Source organism: Petromyzon marinus, chromosome 71, assembly GCF_048934315.1.
Source record: "Petromyzon marinus isolate PM22_M1 ecotype Great Lakes invasive population chromosome 71, UKy_Petmar_22M1.pri1.0, whole genome shotgun sequence".
Taxonomy (NCBI): Eukaryota; Metazoa; Chordata; class Hyperoartia; order Petromyzontiformes; family Petromyzontidae; genus Petromyzon; species Petromyzon marinus.
The window spans coordinates 3872687-3892676 of NC_133737.1; the positions used below are offsets into that span (position 1 = coordinate 3872687).

A 19990-nucleotide genomic window follows, 5' to 3' on the forward strand; every position below is an offset into this window, starting at 1 on the left:
TTGATAACCTCTATGGGGAGGGTTTTCACCTATCTGTTAGAGCTTTTAACAGACAACGGGACAAGAAGTCGCAACTCATCGAGACGCTGACCTTCCTCAAAAGATGCCGCGATCACAAGGCGCGTGGTCTTTTTCTCCTTACACAGCTTAAAGGTCAAGGTCGCGATCTAAGCGTGGCTTCTTCCACTCCAGCGCTGTCCTCCAGACAGTCTCGTCCCTTCACCTGATGAAGGCCGCTTGTGTTGTGGCCGAAACGTCGTGATTTTTTGTTATTTTATTTTCACCTACGTGACTTTACCCAATAGAACCAAAGAGTATGGATCCTAGCAGTCACGAAAGCTTTAAATCTAGAATTGTAGACTGTGTGTTGGCAGAGTAGGGTGCACAGGTGGTGCATCGGCCAGCCATCTAAGTCGACCCATGGCACCTGGGTCTGCCCGTGACCTCCTGCCGACAGGCGTTCGACACTTCACGTGGCCTTAACGTGCACATAGCCTGGCACAAGCGCCGTGGTGACATCAGCGCCACTTAGTCGCGAATGGCGATCATTGTTCTTGTTACTGTGTTTGTGTATATGTACACTGTTTATGTGTAGACTGTGCACGTACACTCTGCGGATACACCTTGTGGATACACTGTGTGTACATTGTGTGTACACAGTGTGTGGGTGGTCCGAATCAGTTGTGCGGCATTATCTTTTCATCAGCTGCGCAATGCTGAGTGGAAGCTACCTGGTCTGTCGCTCCAACACGGGCCTTCGGGTCTTCTCGGCCACAGTCATGCCCTCCCTTCGATAGGAATGTGCAACGTGGACCCCTCTAAATGGAACGAGTGGTCGCGCATTCTATTTTTATTGCAGAGGTTCTAGGTTCAAATCCGACAGGCACCTCTGCCTACTCCCGTAACATTAAACAAAACATGCACCGTCTGCTTAACAGTGAATGCAAAACAGGCTATTGTGTCATTCAAAACTGATAGGTCATTGCATGTTGGTGTCAGTCCAAATTTGGGTAATTCCAAATATCCAGAAATTACGTGATGGAGATTACACATAAATAATCGCCCCCTGCTGACAGACTCATGCCCAGATGCAGGCTGGTGCAGGGCCACCTGTTGCAACGCAGAGGCAGCTGCCACTTGGGGGTGCTCTTCAAGCGTTTGTGATGGGATATGCCGAGGCAATGAGGCGAGCACCATATGAATGCTAATATTATTATAACAGTGAATGCTTGGGAGCTTATTGGCTCTCGTTCTTGGTCAGAGATCTACCCAACCCACAGTTCCATAAATGCTGGCCGCTCTTACTCTGCAGGTTGAACCTACGAATTGAGTGTTCAACTTCACATTCTTTAACTAAAGGCCTGTGACAAAGGTAAATTTATTGGGGCGTCATTGTCTCAAGCTTACACATCTACCGGGTCTCCATTGAAATTTGTATAATCGAAGTCCACCCACACCTCCACTTCCACAAACTGCTGGGAGTTGCCTCGCTCTGCATCAGTCAGAATTCTCCTGCTTCACGTTGCCTTCATCGGCGTGAATATCTGATTTTGGAGCTGAATCTTCATCTTGACATTTTACCTTCATATTCCTTCCCCCCCTTTCCCCCTCCCCCTCCCGTGCCTATATAAAGCCACAAAAGCAGATCATTTTTCTCACCTGAAGACAGACGCTTGTGTTGCAACTGAAACGTCGTGTTTTCTTTTATAATTTTTTCTATCTACGTGACTTTACCGAAAGAACCAGAGAGTATGGATTCCTGCAGTCACAAAAGCTTCAAATACAGATTTTTCCCTTCACTTATTCACGCTTCACTGTCACTTCACATTTCACCTTCGCCTCTTCACATTTCAACTTCGCCTCTTCACATTTCACCTTCGCCTCTTCATATTTCACCGTGATACCTTTCAAAGTGTCCAAGCTGGGATTTTCTTCTGGTTCTTGATTCATAAGGGAAGGGGCTCATTGCAGCACTTTTACTTTCACAAGTCGAATTCAGACTCCACTCCTTGGGGATCTTCTGATGCTTTTGTGTTCTCTGGTGTCTTTGCAGATTTAATCAATGTGCAAACGCCATCCCGCACAGAGTACACTTGAAAGGTTTCTCTCCTGTGTGAGTTCTCTGGTGTATTTTAAGATGTGATGACTCTGCAAATGCCTTCCAGCACAGAGTGCACCTGAAGGGTTTCTCTCCTGTATGAGTTATCTGGTGCCGTGTCAAACTTCCCTTACGATCAGTGCTGTTTGCATACTGGTCGCATTATTGACTTCTTGTACCGAGCTGCGCTGAGTGCCTTTGCTCCATCAGACCAATTCTGCAGAGGAAGCATCAGAGGAAGCGTCAGCTGCAGAGCGAAAAATATCCACACCGTCTACGTCAGTATTAAGGCACAGAATAATGCATACATACACAGTCACACATGACTTACACATCTATACTTATTAATATATTCATGATAGTGAACGAGATACCCCAATTCATCACACGGGCTGTTAAGGCACACAATGAGAGGGCCAATGGTCATAAATATGCCTGGAAGCCCTAGTATCTTCAAAATGAATGTTAACCCAAAACTCCAAGCACACAATTTTGGCTGTCTAGCTACAAAAGGAATATTTATAAAAGCTAAATTCAGCTAACATAGCAAAGCCTGTTGAAAAGAATACTATTTGTATTATGCAGAAATGCATAAATTAACGTTCAATTGCAACTTAGAGGTGAGAGGCCTGGCTTAGATTTGCTTTAATGCTCAGATGAACAGATCTAACTTCAGCTGCATATGTGCTGTGTTTATGTTCTGACCGTTTCCACTCTTATAAAAAATTCCAAAGGAAACCAAAAAGAAACTATGATTATGATTTAACATCCATGTTCAATCGAGTCAATATACTTGACAGCAAATACACACTTTACACGGTCACACACTGGCATGGTAAAAAGGTGGTGTGTTCACCACCATGCCTTGCCACCTTCATCTGCTCAGTATAAATTCTTTCTCACTTCACTGTGTAATTGAGGATCAATCAACAAAGCAGAGGCCCACAATAATTTCAGTTTCACTTATCAATCATGTTTGCTGTCGGCTATAATCAAACTACATTTTTTTCATCTTGATTTAAATCTTTCGTGACTGCAGGAATTCATGTTCTTTGGGTCTTTTGGTAAAGCCACGTAGATAGGTTCAAATAAAATAACAAAAAATCTACGACGTTTTCAATTGCAACACAAGCGGTCGTCATCAAGAAAAGGGGGATTAGCTTCTAAAGGCAACTGTTTAAAAAGATTTGAAATAGGCGTAGCCCAAATGTCCGCAGCCAATTTTAATGTAAGTGGTGGGCAGTGACTGTGGAGGTGGTGGGTTTTCCACCAATCAAAGGGCTGTCAGGTAAAAATTAGCATGTTAATGTAAGATCGCCGAGTGGCCTCCATGGCGAGCGCGCCAAGGTGGCTATATTAATGTGAGAGATTAGCATGTTAATGGAAGATCGCCAAGCAGCAACCTCGAGGTTGGCGCGCGAGGTGGCTGTGTTAGTGTGAGAAATGTAACCTGTTAATGTAAAATCAGAGAGCCCAAAATAACAACGAACATCGGAAGGTGGTAAGATGGGAACATCACAGCCAGTTATGACTTAAACTGGTTAATAATGTCCTTCCAATAATTGTTCAGTTTGTACCCATCTTCTCAGTTGAAATTGTGCCTATGTCTGTAAATATGGATGGCTTCATGAACAAATCTTTGTTCATAGCCGGTGGGTTTGCAAAGTACGTTTGTCTTAGAGAAATACATTTCGTGTGAGCCCACCGCATTAAAACAATTATCAGCCACGGCAGAGGTATTGGTCCTACTATGTTTCAGATCTGCCTTATGTTCACAAACACGGTCCGAGACATGTTGCTTAGTTTCCCCAATGTAACTAATGCCGCAAGTTATCATTCTTGGATGTTTTAATCGAAAAGAGACCAGATGGCTCATTGGGACACTGTCTACAGGAAAGCCACTCACACGGATGCTTATCTAAAACCTGACTCCCACCACCATCCAGCCCAGAAGAATTCCCTCATCAAAACTCTACACCAAAGGGCTCGTTGCATTTCCGACCATCACCACCTAGCCAGTGAACTAGAGCACGCACAACAAGCCCTCAAGATGAATGGATATTCGGATTGCACAATCCGTAAAGCTGTCACCCCAACCGTGCGAGAGAACCACCTGACGACAGAATCAAAATCATCACTTTGCCATACATATGTAATGGATTATGGAGACACTTGTAGAGGCCACTCTTTATTATAATAAACCACGTTAACAGTCCTTACACAGCCTAGGGACACAGCCTACTTCTAGCCTGCCTGACACTGGCTACGCTCTCGGGTCCTCTGGCTATAATTACCCTAGGGGAGGCTACCTGAACCGACCCAGCCAAGGTGCGGGTCTAGACTCTGGCTTCCTCGGACCTCGCCCTTACAAGGGCGTGTAGCCGGGAGTCCCAGAGTCCCACCACTGACCCGCACAGCATCCCGGCCCTTACAAGGACAGCGGGGCGAGGGGGTCCAGGGTCCTAAGCTGGCTGGTCTTCATTCTACGGCTGCAACTGGCCCAAATCGGCTGGGGAGGTCCTCTTTTATACCCCTTGCCCATCGAGGGGTGGGGCTGCGTGAGATCAGAGAACCCCCACAGCTTCCCCCCCCCCCCTCGTTGGAGGCGCTGAGGGGCTTAGCTGTCTGGGGTCCTGAGCCCCCAGCAGCCCCTTCCATCTTGGGCTGGTACTGCAGCTCCTCCCCTGGCGGTACGAGGTACCCCTGCAGATGGGCCCCGTCTACCACTGGCGGTAAGTGCGGCCCATCTACGGCACTACAAATAGCATGGGTCACCAAAAAGATTTCCAAAATCATGAGCAAACACAAGATCCAGGTTCGATTCAACACAGTAAATACAATTCGTGATCTTATCCCATCTGTGAAGGATGTGATCCCTGAAATGTTATACCCCGGTGTCTACAAAATAAGTTGAGCCTGCAGCAGTAGTTACATTGGAGAAACCAAGCGACATGTTTCAGACCGTGTTCGTGAGCACAAGGCAGAGCTGAAACACGGAAGGACTAATACCTCTGCCGTGGCTGATCATTGTTTTAATGCTGTGGGCACACGTGAAATTGATTTCTCCAATACGAAGGTACAATATAAACCCACTGGCTATCAACAAAGATTTGTTCATGAAGCCATCCAGATATATAAACCCAGATACAATTTCAACCAAGATGATGGGTACAAACTGAACAATCATTGGAAGGATGTTATTAACCAGGTAAAGTAATAATTGGCTGTGATGCTTTCATTCTACCTGCCGATGTTAACAGTTATTTCCGTCTCTCTGAGTTACATTACCTTGTTAAATGTCTTTACATTAACAGGCTAAATGTCTCACTAACAAAGCCGCTGCTGCCCTTTTCCTCAATGTGGCTCTCGTTGTCTAATAGGCTGAATGTGTCTCATTAACACAGCCGCTGCTACGGCAGCCATCTCACATTGACATAATAATCTTTAGCAATGCAATGGCTTCTTCAGGACCATAGTTGTGGGGTTACATTAATAGATTGGCATGCTAATCTCTAGCAATACAATGGCTTTTTTACCACCGTAGTCGTGGGGTTACATTAACAGATTGACATGCTAATCTCTAGCAAATACAATGGCTTCTTCAGCACCGTAGTCGTGCGGTTACATTAACAGGTTGACATGCTAATCTCTAGCAATACAATTGTTTTCTTCAGCATCGTAGCCGTGGGGGTTACATTAACAGGTTGACATGCTAATCTCTAGCAATACAATGGCTGATGTATATTACTTGTAAATTCCATCTCTAGCCCCGTCCACTTACCCTTGGGTTGTACCCATCTCAAACCTATATAACCTCTTGCTGCAGTAGTTCTCTAGCTATACTTATCCTGCCTCAGCAGTTCGCCTGCTGTATTTTTTCACCTGAAGATGATTGCTTGTGTTGCGATCGAAACGTCTCTTTTTATTTTTGTAAAGCTGCCATCGTTGACTAATTCTTGAATTTTGTTGTTATATTCTATTTTATCCATGATGACAGTGGCATTGCCCTTGTCGGCTGAGAGGATGACAATATCATCCCTCTTTTTTAATTAATATAATTCAAAACGCTCATCTTTGCAGAGGTTGTTAGCTGGCATCTTAGCGTTTTTGATGGTTGCAGCGATTTCAGATCTTGCTATGTCTGCAGCTATGTGACCCAGGCCCTTGAGAGCCACGTCTACTTGGGGAATGATATCATTAAAGTCACATGACTTTACCGAATAGAACCAAATAGTATGGATCCTTGCAGTCATGAAAGCTTCAAATCTATAAATGATATAATTAACTGGTATGTGTTTAGGTGTGACTGCAAAGTTTAGACCTTTAGCTAAAACGGATTTCAGACCATCGGAAATAGAACTGTTACTGCGATTAATTACGACTTTGGTAACGTCTAACTTTTTGGTGTGTGGGTCCGGTCTTTTGTTAGAGAGGAGGTTAAATTTGGAAATCAGGTTGTCCTTAAATTTGGTCGACATAGTGACAGCTGAAGACGCAGTCATATTGTCTACATGTTTCCAATCTGATGTGGACATTGTTGCCGTCAATGATAAGTGTGATTTGTAGAGTATCTTGTCTAACTGGTCTAGTTCGGTGCGTATAAGTCTGATTTTCTCTGAGATAAGAGCTAAGCTAGTTCTGGAAAGAATTCGTTTCGCATTAGAAGAAGTTGCAGCAGCAGAGGCCAGTGTAAATGCGATTGGTATTACCCCAGAGTCACGGCATCTCTTCAGAAAGGTGAGAGACTCGATCAGCTGAGCCATCTTATCCCGGAGTCTGTTGAAGGATCTCAAAGTTACATGGAAACCCTACCCGTAGAGGCGGTTAATTTAAAAACATGTAAAATGTCAGGCTTGACTGTTGCACTTGTTTGTTTTTAGTCCCTTTGAGTGTGATTATTGGTCTTAGCCTAACATTACTTTATTATTTTTACATGATGGTAATGGCAGGTTTAACTGCAAGCCGACTGTACATCCCAGCTGCTGGCTGTACTAACACACATTACAAGTCGTGTAGTGTTTTTTTTTATTCATAGTGGTGTATTTCACCTGAAGTAACCAGATAAAGACAAACTACACAATAATCAAATACAATAACAGAGGTAAGTGTGGCAGGCCAGTCCTGCATGGCTGAACGCCACTTTGTAAAATGTTAATGTTACAACCTGGACATGGATTCCACTGCTTAGCTGGATTATCAGGAGCAAGTAAAGGCGTATTGAGATTCTTAGTGAGCGCCATCTTTAGTTTATTTGGGACAGGTTGAGAAGAAATGTATTATGATTAGGTCCATGGAACCAGTGCTGTTGAGCAAGGTACAATGCATGAGGATGACAGAGGATCTGTTTGGGAAGTGTTTTTTCAGGTAATTAGTTCTCTCCCTTTGAAGGGGTTCAAGATCCAAATGCAGCAGGCAGCTCTGGTTATTACTGCAACTGCAGAAACCTGAAAAAATATGCACCATCTGCTTCCCAGTGGATGTTAAAATTTCTCCGATGGCATTAAAAATAAATAAGCCATTCCATGCGAATGTAATTGTTAACATTTAGCAAATTTGACAAGTATCAAAAAGCTACCCACCTGAGATCAATCGCCCCCTACTGGCAGACGAACGTCCACTTACAGACTGCTGCCGATTCAACTCGTGAGGCACATGGACAGTTACACCATGGGAGTGGTCGTCGACTGTTTGAGATGCGATTTGATACAAGCCACTGAGTTGCTGAGGCAATTAAGCAAGTGCCATATAAATATAATTATTGATTTTTTAATTTAAAGCTTTCGTAACTGCAGGGATTCATATACTTGGTTCTTTCGGTAAAGTCATGTAGAAGGGAAACAATAAAATAATAAAAGTATAAAACAATAAAATTCTCACGACGTTTCAACTGCAACACAAGCAATCATCAGGTGTGAAAATCACAAATTTTCTTGCTGTGGTTTCCGAAAGAACCAAGAACACAATTATTGATTTGAAGCTTTCGTGACTGCAGGAATCCATACGCTTTGGTTCTTTCAGTAAAGTAACGTAGGTAGAAAAATATAAATAATATATCACGACGTTTCGATCGCAACACAAGCGGTCGTCCTCAGGCAGAAAAAATAATCCAGCAGTAGAACTGCTGAACCAGAAATAACACAGCGAGAGAGCCGTTTCAACAAGAGGTTATATATGTGGCGAAGGGCAAGCAAGCGGGGTCTGAGCAGGAAAGGAATTCCATCCCCGTACACAAGCGCGGCAGTTGTGTTAATGGGGGAGATTAGGGAGAGAGGGATTAGGAAGGGGGATTAGCATGAAATGAGCTTCCATTGCCGCATAAGAGTATCATCCCCGCAAATGCGCACAACAGCAGTATTAATGGGAGATTAGCACTATGTTGATGGGAGAGATTAGGCAGAGAGCTTAGGGAGATAAGGGAGATTAGCAAGTTAATGGCATGTCTATGTATAACACAAACTGCTGCGGCGCTGCCAGCTGCGCTGTGAGAGGCAAGCGCGTCCACGCAAGAGAACCACCACAACGGTGGTCGCGCCAGTGAGACGCACAGCCCATCACACAGCCAGAACCATCGATACATCGAGGCTAACGGAGCAGAGGTGGCCATGTTGGACCCCAGCCCGTTAATGCAGAGGCACCCAACGGGGCAATGCAACTTACAGAGTCGGAGATAACAGCCAAACGGCAGGGAAGAATGGAAGCACCACAGCAAGTTACGACTTTGCTTGGTTAATAACGTCCTTCCAATTATTATACCCATCTTCTCGGTTGAAATTGTGTTTGTGTTTATATATCTGGATGGTTTCATTGGAGGTTTGCAGAGTACCTTGGTCTCGAAAAAAAACAATATCGTTTTCCACACAATATGTTGTTTTTTTATTTAAAGCTTTCGTGACTGCAGTGATTCATATTCTTGGTTCTTTCGGAAAGTCACGTTGAAGGGAAACAATAAAATAATAAAATATATATAAAACAATAAAATTCTCACGACGTTTCGACTGCAACACAAGCAGTCATCATCAGGTATGAAAACCAATGGCAAGAACATTTGAAAGAAGTGGCGGTCTGTATTTATTTATTTATAAACGTTAGCACCACGGATAGCGATTTGACAGTTTGCTTAGATGGACGAGTCCATCTATGTTCGGAAAAGAGGAGGGGGGAGATGAAAAATGTATTCATGCTGTCTGAAAGCCACCGTAAGCGTGGACAATCAATTAAGACCCGAAATGGTTGATCAAATCCTTCCAATGATTGCTAAGCCAGAATCCATCTTCTCGGTTGACATTGAAAAAGATGGCAAGCTTCCTTTTTTGGATGTCTTAATAAAAAAGAGACCTGGTGGTTCAATGAGCCACTCTGTCTACAGGAAAGCTACCCATACGGATGCTTATCTGAAACCGGATTCCCACCACCATCCATCATAGAAGAATTCTCTCATCAAGACTCTGCACCATAGAGCCCAATGCATATCCGACCAGGAAAAACATAGGCAGTGAAATCAAGCACGTACACCACGCTCTTAAGGCTAATGGTTACTCCGACTATACAATCCGCAAAGCTATCACTCAAACCATGAAGAAGGACCCTCTTGAGGAGCCTTTCAAAACCATCACTTTACCCTACATTGCGGGGATGCTATAGTCTTCCACGTGATAAGCCATTTCGTTGAGCTATCATCTCTGGCCAGGTCGCTTCTCGACTGTAGCCTAGTTTTTAAGCTGGTGAGTGTATTGGCAGTCTATAATGTAGACTGTAGCAATGGTTATTAAACTAAGTGAGCATACTCGCAGTCTATAATTCAGACTGTAGCCTGGTTCTTAAGCTGGTGAGCGTATTGGCAGTCTATAATGTAGACTTATTCTGGTTCTTTCGGGAATAAAAAAATCTAATTAAAAATAAAAAAAGAATAAAAATTTAACTATCTCCGACCTCCGTGATTACAGGGATTTTTCTCCAGGTCGTCCTGGTTTTCTCTCCACATTTAGAAACATGCATTCATAGTATTTGGCTGCTCGAAATTTCTAAGTGAAAAGCCACTTGATTGAGCTATAATTGTTGGCCAGGTCGCTTCTGAAAAAAGCGCTACATAGCTCAGTGGGCCTTACCTGGTAAAACAGCATAGTAGTAGTAAATAGCTCACTTTTAAATATTTTCATTGTTTTTTTTTAATGACGTTTCATGTGGAAATGATGTACGATGTTTATCAGCTTGCTGAGGAGGTGTTTCACCGTGTCCAACAATCTATGCTGTAGAGTGAGGAGGATTAGGACATCCGGGAGCCATCCGACACTGCAAGGATGCAGAGTGGTCATGAGTTGTTGTGATGGAACCTGCTTCAGCAGCTCGCAATCACAAATAACTAATTTAATAAAAGTAACTCGCAATGCCAAATTTTATATTTCAGTTGACTGCAACACCATTTGGAAGATGCCTGGACTGTTGGTCCATGCCAAGCTCTGAGTCGTCTTGGCCAAAGTTATCCTGCCGTGTTTTGTGAATGCGAGACGTAGACTGCTTTACATGAGCATTTCAGTTTACTGGGAAAATTAAGGCTGGGTTGCCTACAATTAACCCTGGGTTGAACCAGACTGGTTTGTATCAGGTGCTTACAGATCCCTAAGAGATGACGACAGAGAACCATCAGCCTCTCTGACAGGCGATACTGTGTTGACTAGGTAATGTAGCCTGCATGCCAAGATACCGCATGCTCAAGCAGAATCTTTTCATCTAGATAAGCAGGGGCTAAATGAGCGCAGCGTTATTAAGAGAATATCTTTGCTAATGCCGTAAATGAGACTTTGTAGCAGAGTCTACTTGCCGATGACTGGTATCAGAAGTGTCAAGATTCGCCACTGGTAGAGCCTAATAAAAGATGCTACAGGACAGTTGGAGATATTAACCCTGCCGCAACAATGAGGATGGAGAAGCAATGCTCACGTAATTTAGTCGAACGACTGAGCTAAAGTGCAGTGAGGTGGTACAGTAGGGAGCACAAGTGGTGCATCAGCCAGACGTCTCAGTCATGGCCTCAATTTGCACCTATCCTGACACAAGTGTTATGATGATGTCTCCGATCTTACATTAACATGCAAATTTTTACCTGGCAGCCCTCCAATTGGTGGAAACCCACCACAAGCGCCTTGGTGGGCCATCACTTACATTAACATTCGCTGCCTCGTCCATACTTCTGACACTTATGCTACGCCCATTTTTAACCTTTATAAACAGTTTGCCGTTAGATGCTAGCTCGCTTTTCCTGATGATGACCGCTTGTGTTGCAATCGAAATGTCGTAGTTTTTTGTTATTTTCGTTGAACCTATCTACGTGACTTTACCGAAACACCCAAAGAATAAGCAGTGAAGCAGTTGTTAGTGGACTGCATCATGAACCGAACAATTCGTTTTATTATTGCCGACTGCAAACAAGAGGTTATTGCTAAAAATGTTGTGGGCCGTCACTGCGTTAATTAGTCAACGAATTGGTGAAGTGCAGAAGCATTAGTAGTAAGCAGATGAAGGTGCTAGTGTGTGAGAATCTAACATTTTTTCTATTCTAACATGGAGATGTTATCAAAACCGGAGCGCTTTTTGTCTCCCTGGAACTTTTTATCAGCATGGAAAGAGTCAGGATAGGAACATGGCACAGTTAAGTCACGTAGATAGAAAAATAACGAATAAATCACGACATTTCAATAGCAACACAAGCCATCGTCTTCAGGTGAAACAACACAGCAGGCGGACTGCTGAGGCAGGAGGAAATGTAGCAAGAGAGCCACCGCAACCAGAGGCCACATACGCCTGTGGTGGGCAAAACCCAAGGGCAAGTGGGCGGGGCTAGGGATGGAATTTGCAAGTAAATGCAAGATCGCAGAGTATGAATTCCAACAGTCACGAAAGCTTCAAATCAAGAGTGAACCACCTCTACGGGAAGGATTTCCACACAACTCAGACATGACTTCAACCGAAAAGATGGATGTAAAATGTAGCAATCATTTGAAGGACGTTGATCAACCAGGTATAGTGTTAACTGTTGTGTTGGCCGACTGAGTTGCATTACATTTTTTAGTTTGCTAAGTTTGATATATTTTTTCTTTTTTCTCTCTATCACCTTGTTCCCTCTGTAAATTTCACCCCCACCCTCTCGGATTGGCCGAGGTGTGCTAGCTCTGCGATTTGCATTTACTTGTAAATTCCATCCCTAGCCCCGCCCACTTGCCCTTGGGTTGTGCCCACCACAGGCGTATGTGGATTCTGGTTGCGGTGGCTCTCTCGCTACATTTCCTCCTGCCTCAGCAGTCCGCCTGCTGTATTGTTTCACCTGAAGACGATGGCTTGTGTTGCTATTGAAACGTCGTGATTTATTTGTTATTTTTCTATCTACGTGACTTTACCGAAAGAACCAAAGAGTATTAATTTGTACATTTCACAAAATGTATCCACAGTACATTTTTTTCAACACCCTTTGCAATGTTTGCTCAATTTGGCTTAAATTCATATTCATAATAAAGGTTTTTGGGTTAGATCGCGTTATTTATAAATGTGTGGTAACCCTCCACCACCCGACACGGCCAATCAGCAAAAAAAAGTGTCACGTTGACAAAAGACAAATAATTCACTACTTTAGCCCACCGGTGTGTTGAAGAGTGAATCCACAACATTTACAGTTTGAGTACGACGTTTCGCTGGTAATTACATCCAGCATCATCGGGCAATTCGCCAGAATAACGCGATCTAACCCAAAAAACCTTTATTATGAATAATATTGGTCGCGAAAGCCTACGTGTTAAACTTAAATTCATATTATTTTCGTAGCCAGACAGCCGAAATTATGTGCGTGGAGTTTTGGATTGACATAAATATTGAAGATATTAGGGCTTTCAGGCATATTTCTCGCCACTTGCCCTTCCATTGTGTGGCTGAACGGCAAGTGTGGTGAATTAGGGAAGCGTTTTCAATATACCATGAATGTATGAATACTTATATATATGTAAGTCATGTGTGACTGTGCATATAATCACTAGCTTTTTTTGCCCGTCCTAGAATGGAAGCTGGAATATTTGCGAAAAAATTGAGCAACGTATAATTGTATCTTACGTAAATTTAATGACAGTGATTCTTGCACAAAAGTACGTCATTAAACACTTCAATGCATTTCACTGTAGCACTATTAATGGCAGTGATTCTTGCACAAACTACATCATAAAACACCTGACTATATGTCACTGTAGCACTGTATATAACTGACTTTCAAATTGTTCAAATTCACTGCTGTGATACTTTATTCTCTTCTGCTTTCGGTCGTTGGGGTTGAAATAAATTGGAATTCGATACAATATCCAGAAAATCACCGAGAAATGTTTATTTTACCATAATGTAGAAGCATAAATTAGACTTACCGTTTGTCTCAAGTGCTGAAGAAATAGATAAAGACACCAAATCCACTTTGTTACTGTGTACAATTATTTACTGGATTCGCTTTCAATAAAGAAACGTGAAACTTAAAGCGAATTTGCGAAAAAAATATTTCCGCTCTTCCTTCTGCGTGAGTGTAAAAATTCACTGCTCATGAACATTAATGATGGGGGGGGGGGGTGTAATTGTATTAAGTTATGCAAATGCATGTGATTATGCTAATGCATGCCGTTATGATAATTTGGCTCTACCTCGTCTAGGGTCGTATTATCAATCAGGATAATGCAGTGAATTATATGAAGTTATGCAAGTGTGATGTAAGTATGCTAATTTAAGCTTGGCTTCGTTGTCTAGGGTTGTATTATCATTCGGGATAATACAATTATTTTCGCCTAACATTTACTGATTATGTCTTGGTGTGTTTATGTCAGGTCTCCAAATTCAAATCTCACCACAGGATACAGTTCTTATAATTAAAATTATTACGCATGAACTTAGGAAGGCACCACTCAGACACTTCTGTGTTAAGCAACTTTAATTTCTAAACAAAAACATAACACTCTAATATGCGAATTCTTATGCTTGGAATTGTCAACAGTAGTCCTGGAGATGTTCTCCTCATTGATCCGTACATTTAACCCTCAATGATTACGTTGTTCAACTGGGTAACAGAACAATCGATTAATTCCTCAGAGTACGTGAGCATATACGGCGATAGGAAAAAGTCCTTAATATTCATTCGACGATATTCATACGAATGGCAATAAAAAAACATGTCCCGAAGGTAAAAGTATACGGCAATGAATTCATTGGCAAGATTATGTAATTAACGAAATGTCTTGGAACAATGGTGTGCAGCAGTGTGCTGGCTTCAAAAAATGCTTATCAATTAGTTAAGGCTTCAATTAATTCCCGGGCAAGATTCTGTGATTAAAAGAAGGATTTCAACACAATATTCTCCCTGTGAGTGTGTATATTTGTAACGTCGGTTTCTAAACGTTTAGTTTCATCAATGAATTAATTGGTAATATTTATGCAGTTAAAAAGAAAAATAACGACTTAAATACTTCTAAACGACCGTATCCATGTAACTCAATGGGCAGCAATGTTCTTCGTTATCAGCTAATAGTTGACTACTTTATCAAAACTCTTCTTCTTATTATTTATCCGGGTATGTGTTTATGTGTGGGCGTGGTTTGTCTTTTTGATCAATTCTTTGCGTTAAGCAGACGCCGAGGTTGGGCATCCCTTGTATCAAAGCTTTGTTTGTTCCCTGCGGAGCGGTGAGGGTGTGATGTTGGGCGTGTCTTACAACTGTGGGCGTGTCTTACAACAGTGGGCGTGTCATACAAACGGCTTCGTTGCTCTCTCTTGCTCGGGGCGTCGGCTTAGCTGCTTGCCCGCTAATGAGCTGCGCCGGCACGATGCTTGTCCTTGAAGATGCTTGATCGCGCTAGCTGCTCGTCCGCTTGCAGCTGCAGGCTCTTTCCACTGCTGGAGGAGCTGCGTTGCATGCGCTCTCTCCTGCCCCGTGCTTCTGGTTCGCTGGTGGCAGACACCCTTGCTCGGTGGAGCTGGTTCTCTGCGATGCTGGCTTGGTCGATGCTTGGGCTTTCCACCCTGTCTCCCGGATGTTTGCTCATCGTTGCTCGTTATTCTATCACTCAGCTGTAGTTGCTTGTGGGAGCTGGCACTCAGTGTATAATGACTTTGAGCGATACTTCTTCTGTCAGCACTGAACTCGTACTCGGTGACCCGTCGCTACCCGGCGAGTCTCCTCATCCTTGGTTGATTGCAGAGTCTCACCCCGGAGCTTGCCGCTCGCCACCCTCTTCTGTCGCTCGCAGCACCGTCCCTTGCAGAGCTGTCCCTTGCAGAGCTCAACTCTTTGCGTTGACTTCGTAGACTCGTGGCTTCTGCTGGTGCAGCTCGTTGACGATGTGCCAGTCACGGGGGCAGGTTCCCGGAGCCTGCCGATCGCAGCTGCTCGTGGGAGCTGGCACTCGCTTTCAAAACTTGTAAATTGTATTCGCACACCTCTTACACAACTTGGATAGCTTAGTACAACACAACTTATCGCAATCCTTGACTCTGAAAGGGACTCAAAACATCAGGATAAATGTATAATAAGACTTTCAGCGATACTCTGTTGGTGCATACCAAACTCAGCGCCGAGCATCACCTCGCCCCTATTCTCTGCGAGACACAGGACCCATTGCTAATGTCGAGGCCATGCCCCAGAGCCTGCCCGTCGTAGTACTCTCAGTCATTCGCAGCACTCCACTTGCATGATCTGTGTCTGTTGGTTATATCTGAATTTAATTCTCTCCCCTCTCTCCGCGTCTCTTGCAAGAGAGAAAATAAACAGATGCCCTCTGTCACCGTCCTCCTCCCGTGGCAGCCAACTGGTTGCCCCCCCATTTTTGACCTTTGACTGGCTGTTTTCGATCACCATGTTTATCTTCCTTGGTTCTTTCGGTAAAGTCACGTAGAATGAGAATAAAATAATAAATTGATAAAATAAAATAACACAATAATATTCTCACGACGTTTCGGCCACAACACAAGCGGCCTTCATCAGGTGAAGGGAAGGGACGAGACTGTCTGGTAGGACAGTCTCGTCCCTTCACCTGATGAAGGCCGCTTGTGTTGTGGCCGAAACGTTGTGAGAATATTATTGTGTTATTTTATTTTATCAATTTATTATTTTATTCTCATTCTACGTGACTTTACCGAAAGAACCAAAGAAGATGAATCATTGCAGTCACGAAAGCTTTAAATCACCATGTTTATGTTTTTGTTTGCATTCCCCCCTTCGTGGTGTCTGCTAAATTGAGGGGAGGCAATCCCCCTTCATACGTATTTATTACTATCATGTGTTGTGTCACATTATTGGGAGACAAAGGCGGCCGGGGAGACTCTGATTCCATGAAATACATATTTTATCTGGTCTTGTGTGTTTGACCTATTTTCCTTGTATCTCTTTTGAGTTACCCTAGGTTTAATCTCTCGTGATTATTATTTGGTTTATGTTTAACCAAGATTTGTAATCTCATTCGATGTTACCTCCGGTATTTCAAGGGTTTTATTAACTTTTGCTCCCTGTCTGTATCCAGGGATCCGTGCTTTTTATTCTCGAGGTCAGAGATATAGCTAAATTGGACGTAAGCTTTCGTGATTGCAGGAACTCATGTACTTTGGTTCTCTTGGAAAATTCACGTAGATATAAAGATCCAATAAGGAATACTGCAGTCTATTATGTCGACTTATTCTTATAGCCTAGCTTCAAACTTTTCCCATATAAAAAATTATATATATATCAGTTATAATGTCTGTTTGCCCTGTGCTCTGTGTCCGTGCCAGTGATTCTGGATATTTGTTTGTGAACTATTCAAAACGTCATGGCATGCGTCCTTTGACAATCTGTGGATTTTGCAGATCGTGGTTAACCTCCCTTTGCCCCGGAGTTTATTATTTAATGGCTTTTTATGGTCTCCTCCCTCGAGTTGCTTTTAATGCAGTAAAGCAGCTGGGTGTGAGGGGTGGGGTGTGCCTCACCCTTTCATGCCCCATGCATGCCCCGATCAATTATTAAAAGAAAATTGGCAGAAATATTCTTAATATTAATTTTTGGAAAAAGGCCTTTATATACAACATTCCGCCCTTTTAAAAATGATCAGTGGTCGATTGGCCACGGGTTATTTTTAAACAAAAATACCTTTTTCCATCATGAACCATCAACTGTTCTCAAGTTTCGGCTGCAATTTTCCTTACAATGCGCGCGTACGTATCACAAACTTAGCATGGTTACATTTGAATAAGAAGAAAATTATCAAGGCAACATGTTACATAGGTTCTTATCAATTATTGTTACTGTGATTTTTGGTTTGTTTTGTTTTAGTCCCTGGGAAATGCCAGGCAGCGGTTTCGAACACGGTTGTGCATTGTCGTCCTCATGTTACCTCCTTGCCACATGTTTACCAAGTTATGAGTGTCTGCTGCTTTCCCACTTTTGGCTAAGAGTGTTGCCTGTTTGGAATCCTTATTTCCTTCCTCTGTGGTTTTAATTTGACATGCTTATTTCCACGCAATGTCTTTCAGACTTAGTTCGTTTATGGCATTTTCATGATCATTATCAATATTCTTCTGGCCAGGTATTTTAGAGTAACCTATTACCTTTTCATGCAACATCACAACATCATCCTCCTGGTTCATAGTTTTATGGCTTTGGTTAATTGAGCACGGTTTACTGGTTCGTTTTTGTATATTTTTTATGTCACTTTCTTTCCATTTGGGACTATGTGGCGTGAAGTTGTGTTGCACATAACCAGAATCAGCACACACCACGAGTTTCCGTGCTCGACTGTCGGTGGCAATTGCCTTCCCCGCAGCAATATGCACATTTGTTGACTCGGTGAGTCGATTCGATTCCGTACCGTGTTGGGTCTCCCTTTTTGTGCTTTTGAGTGTGCTGGATTTCAACACAATTCCCGATCCGTCATGGATCTTCATCTCCTCCATTTCAGCACTTCGATCTCCATCCATCCTCAGTGTGTCAAAACACAATTTTTTATCCAAAGGCTGATGCCTGCATTCCTCAGGGCGTGTCCCTGTAGCACATTTCTCTGCCCCATCCACAGTACAATCACGCAAATCCGCGACACAATGGGCGGCTTTTCCATTTACCTAGCGATCAGGTTTTACTCCCCCTCCCTGCGGTTTGTTATCATCTCCTGTCGGATCACACCTCAATGCAGTTATGTTTTTTTATGTTCGATAGGTGTGTCAATTACGGGAGCGATACTTGCGTTCTCTACCACATTATCAAAATTGGTACTCGACGTATTTAGAGTTTCCCAATCATTGCTACCCTTCTGGTTTTCCTTGCCCAGAGCAGCCTGCATGTATTTTGCAATGGGGCTGTGATTTTGCTGTAATTCAGCGGGTAGTGCTCTCACTGACAGCTCATTATCAATTAATGTGGGTGGTTCATCACGTGTTTGTGCCACATTTTGTATCTCAGTTGAGCCCATTTTTGTTTCCTTATTTCCTGTTTCTATACTCCCTCCTGGTAGAGCTGGTGGTGGTAAATAAACGTGTTGCCTCCAGTAAGTCTCGCTCTCCTTGATTACCCACTACATATTCACTGGCAAGACCACCTCAGCTGTACTGAATTCAGCTCACTTGGCATCTCTAATTAAAGACATCTCACTATCTCCAGGTGATTTGCTTGTCAGTTTCGATGTAGTTTATTTGTTTACCAAAATTCCTCTGCCTGACACCATTGCAATCATTTAAGATTTGGTGAGACACTGCCTCACCAACACTTACTTCACCTGGAATGGTACATTCTACAAAGTAGTTGAAGGTATCCCAATGGGTTCTCCATTATCTCCAGTGGTAGCCAATGTTTTCATGGAAACATTTGAGACAAATGCCATCCAGGCATCCATCCTACGTCCTTCCTTGTGGAAGAGATACATAGATGACACGTTTGTCATCTGGACACATGGCCTGCCAACTCTGAACCAATTCTTCAATCACATACATTCCATACACCCAGCCATCAAATTCACCATGGAGGTGTAAAAGGATGGCAAGTTACCATTCTTGGATGTTTTAATCGAAAAGAGACCAGATGGCTCATTGGGACACTGTCTACAGGAAAGCCACCCACACGGATGCCTATCTAATACCTGACTCCCACCACCATCCAGCCCAGAAGAATTCCTTCAAATACAACAGGGCTCGTTGTATTTCTGACGATCACCACCTAGCCAGTGAACTGGAGCACGTACACCAAGCCCTCAAGATGAATGGATATTCGGATTGCACAATTCGTAAAGCTGTCACCCCGCCCGTTGGGAGAGAATCACCTGAGGACCCAATCCAAACCATCACCTTTGCCATACATAGAAGGGCTCATCAAAAATATTTCCAAAATCAAGAACAAACACAAGATCCCTGTTCGATTAAACACAGTATATAAACTTCATGATCTGATCCTATCTGTGAAGGATGTGATCCCTGGCATGCAATACCTCGGTGTCTACAAACTGAGTTGCGCCTGCGGCAATAGTTACATTGCAGAAACCAAGCGACATTTCTCAGACTGTGTTCGTGAACACAAGGCAGATCTGAAACACGGTAGGACCAACACCTCTGCCGTGGCTGATTATTGTTTTAACGCTGTGGGCACACGTGAAATTAATTTCTCCAAGACGAAGGTACTATGCAAACCCACTGGCAATCAACAAAGATTTGCTCATGAAGCCATCCAGATATATAAACACAGACAATTTCAACCGAGAAGATGGGTACAAACTGAGCATCATTGGAAGGATGTTATTAACCAGGTAAAGTCATAACTGGCTGTGATGCTTCCATCCTACCTGCCGATGTTCACAGTTATTTCCGACTCTCTCAGTTACATTACCTTGTTAAATGTCTTTACATTAACAAGCTAAATGTCTCACTAAC

The 19990-nt window shown here is 43.1% G+C and overlaps 2 protein-coding genes across 3 annotated transcripts in view; one reads left to right on the top strand and one right to left on the bottom strand.

Moving 5' to 3' along the window:
* LOC116957278 (uncharacterized) overlaps positions 1-19990 on the top strand; it is a 609203-nt gene that overhangs the window by 330202 nt on the left and 259011 nt on the right. The window lies entirely within an intron of this gene.
* LOC116957235 (uncharacterized) overlaps positions 1-19990 on the bottom strand; it is a 479173-nt gene that overhangs the window by 80061 nt on the left and 379122 nt on the right. The gene's annotated exons all lie outside the window — the stretch shown is intronic.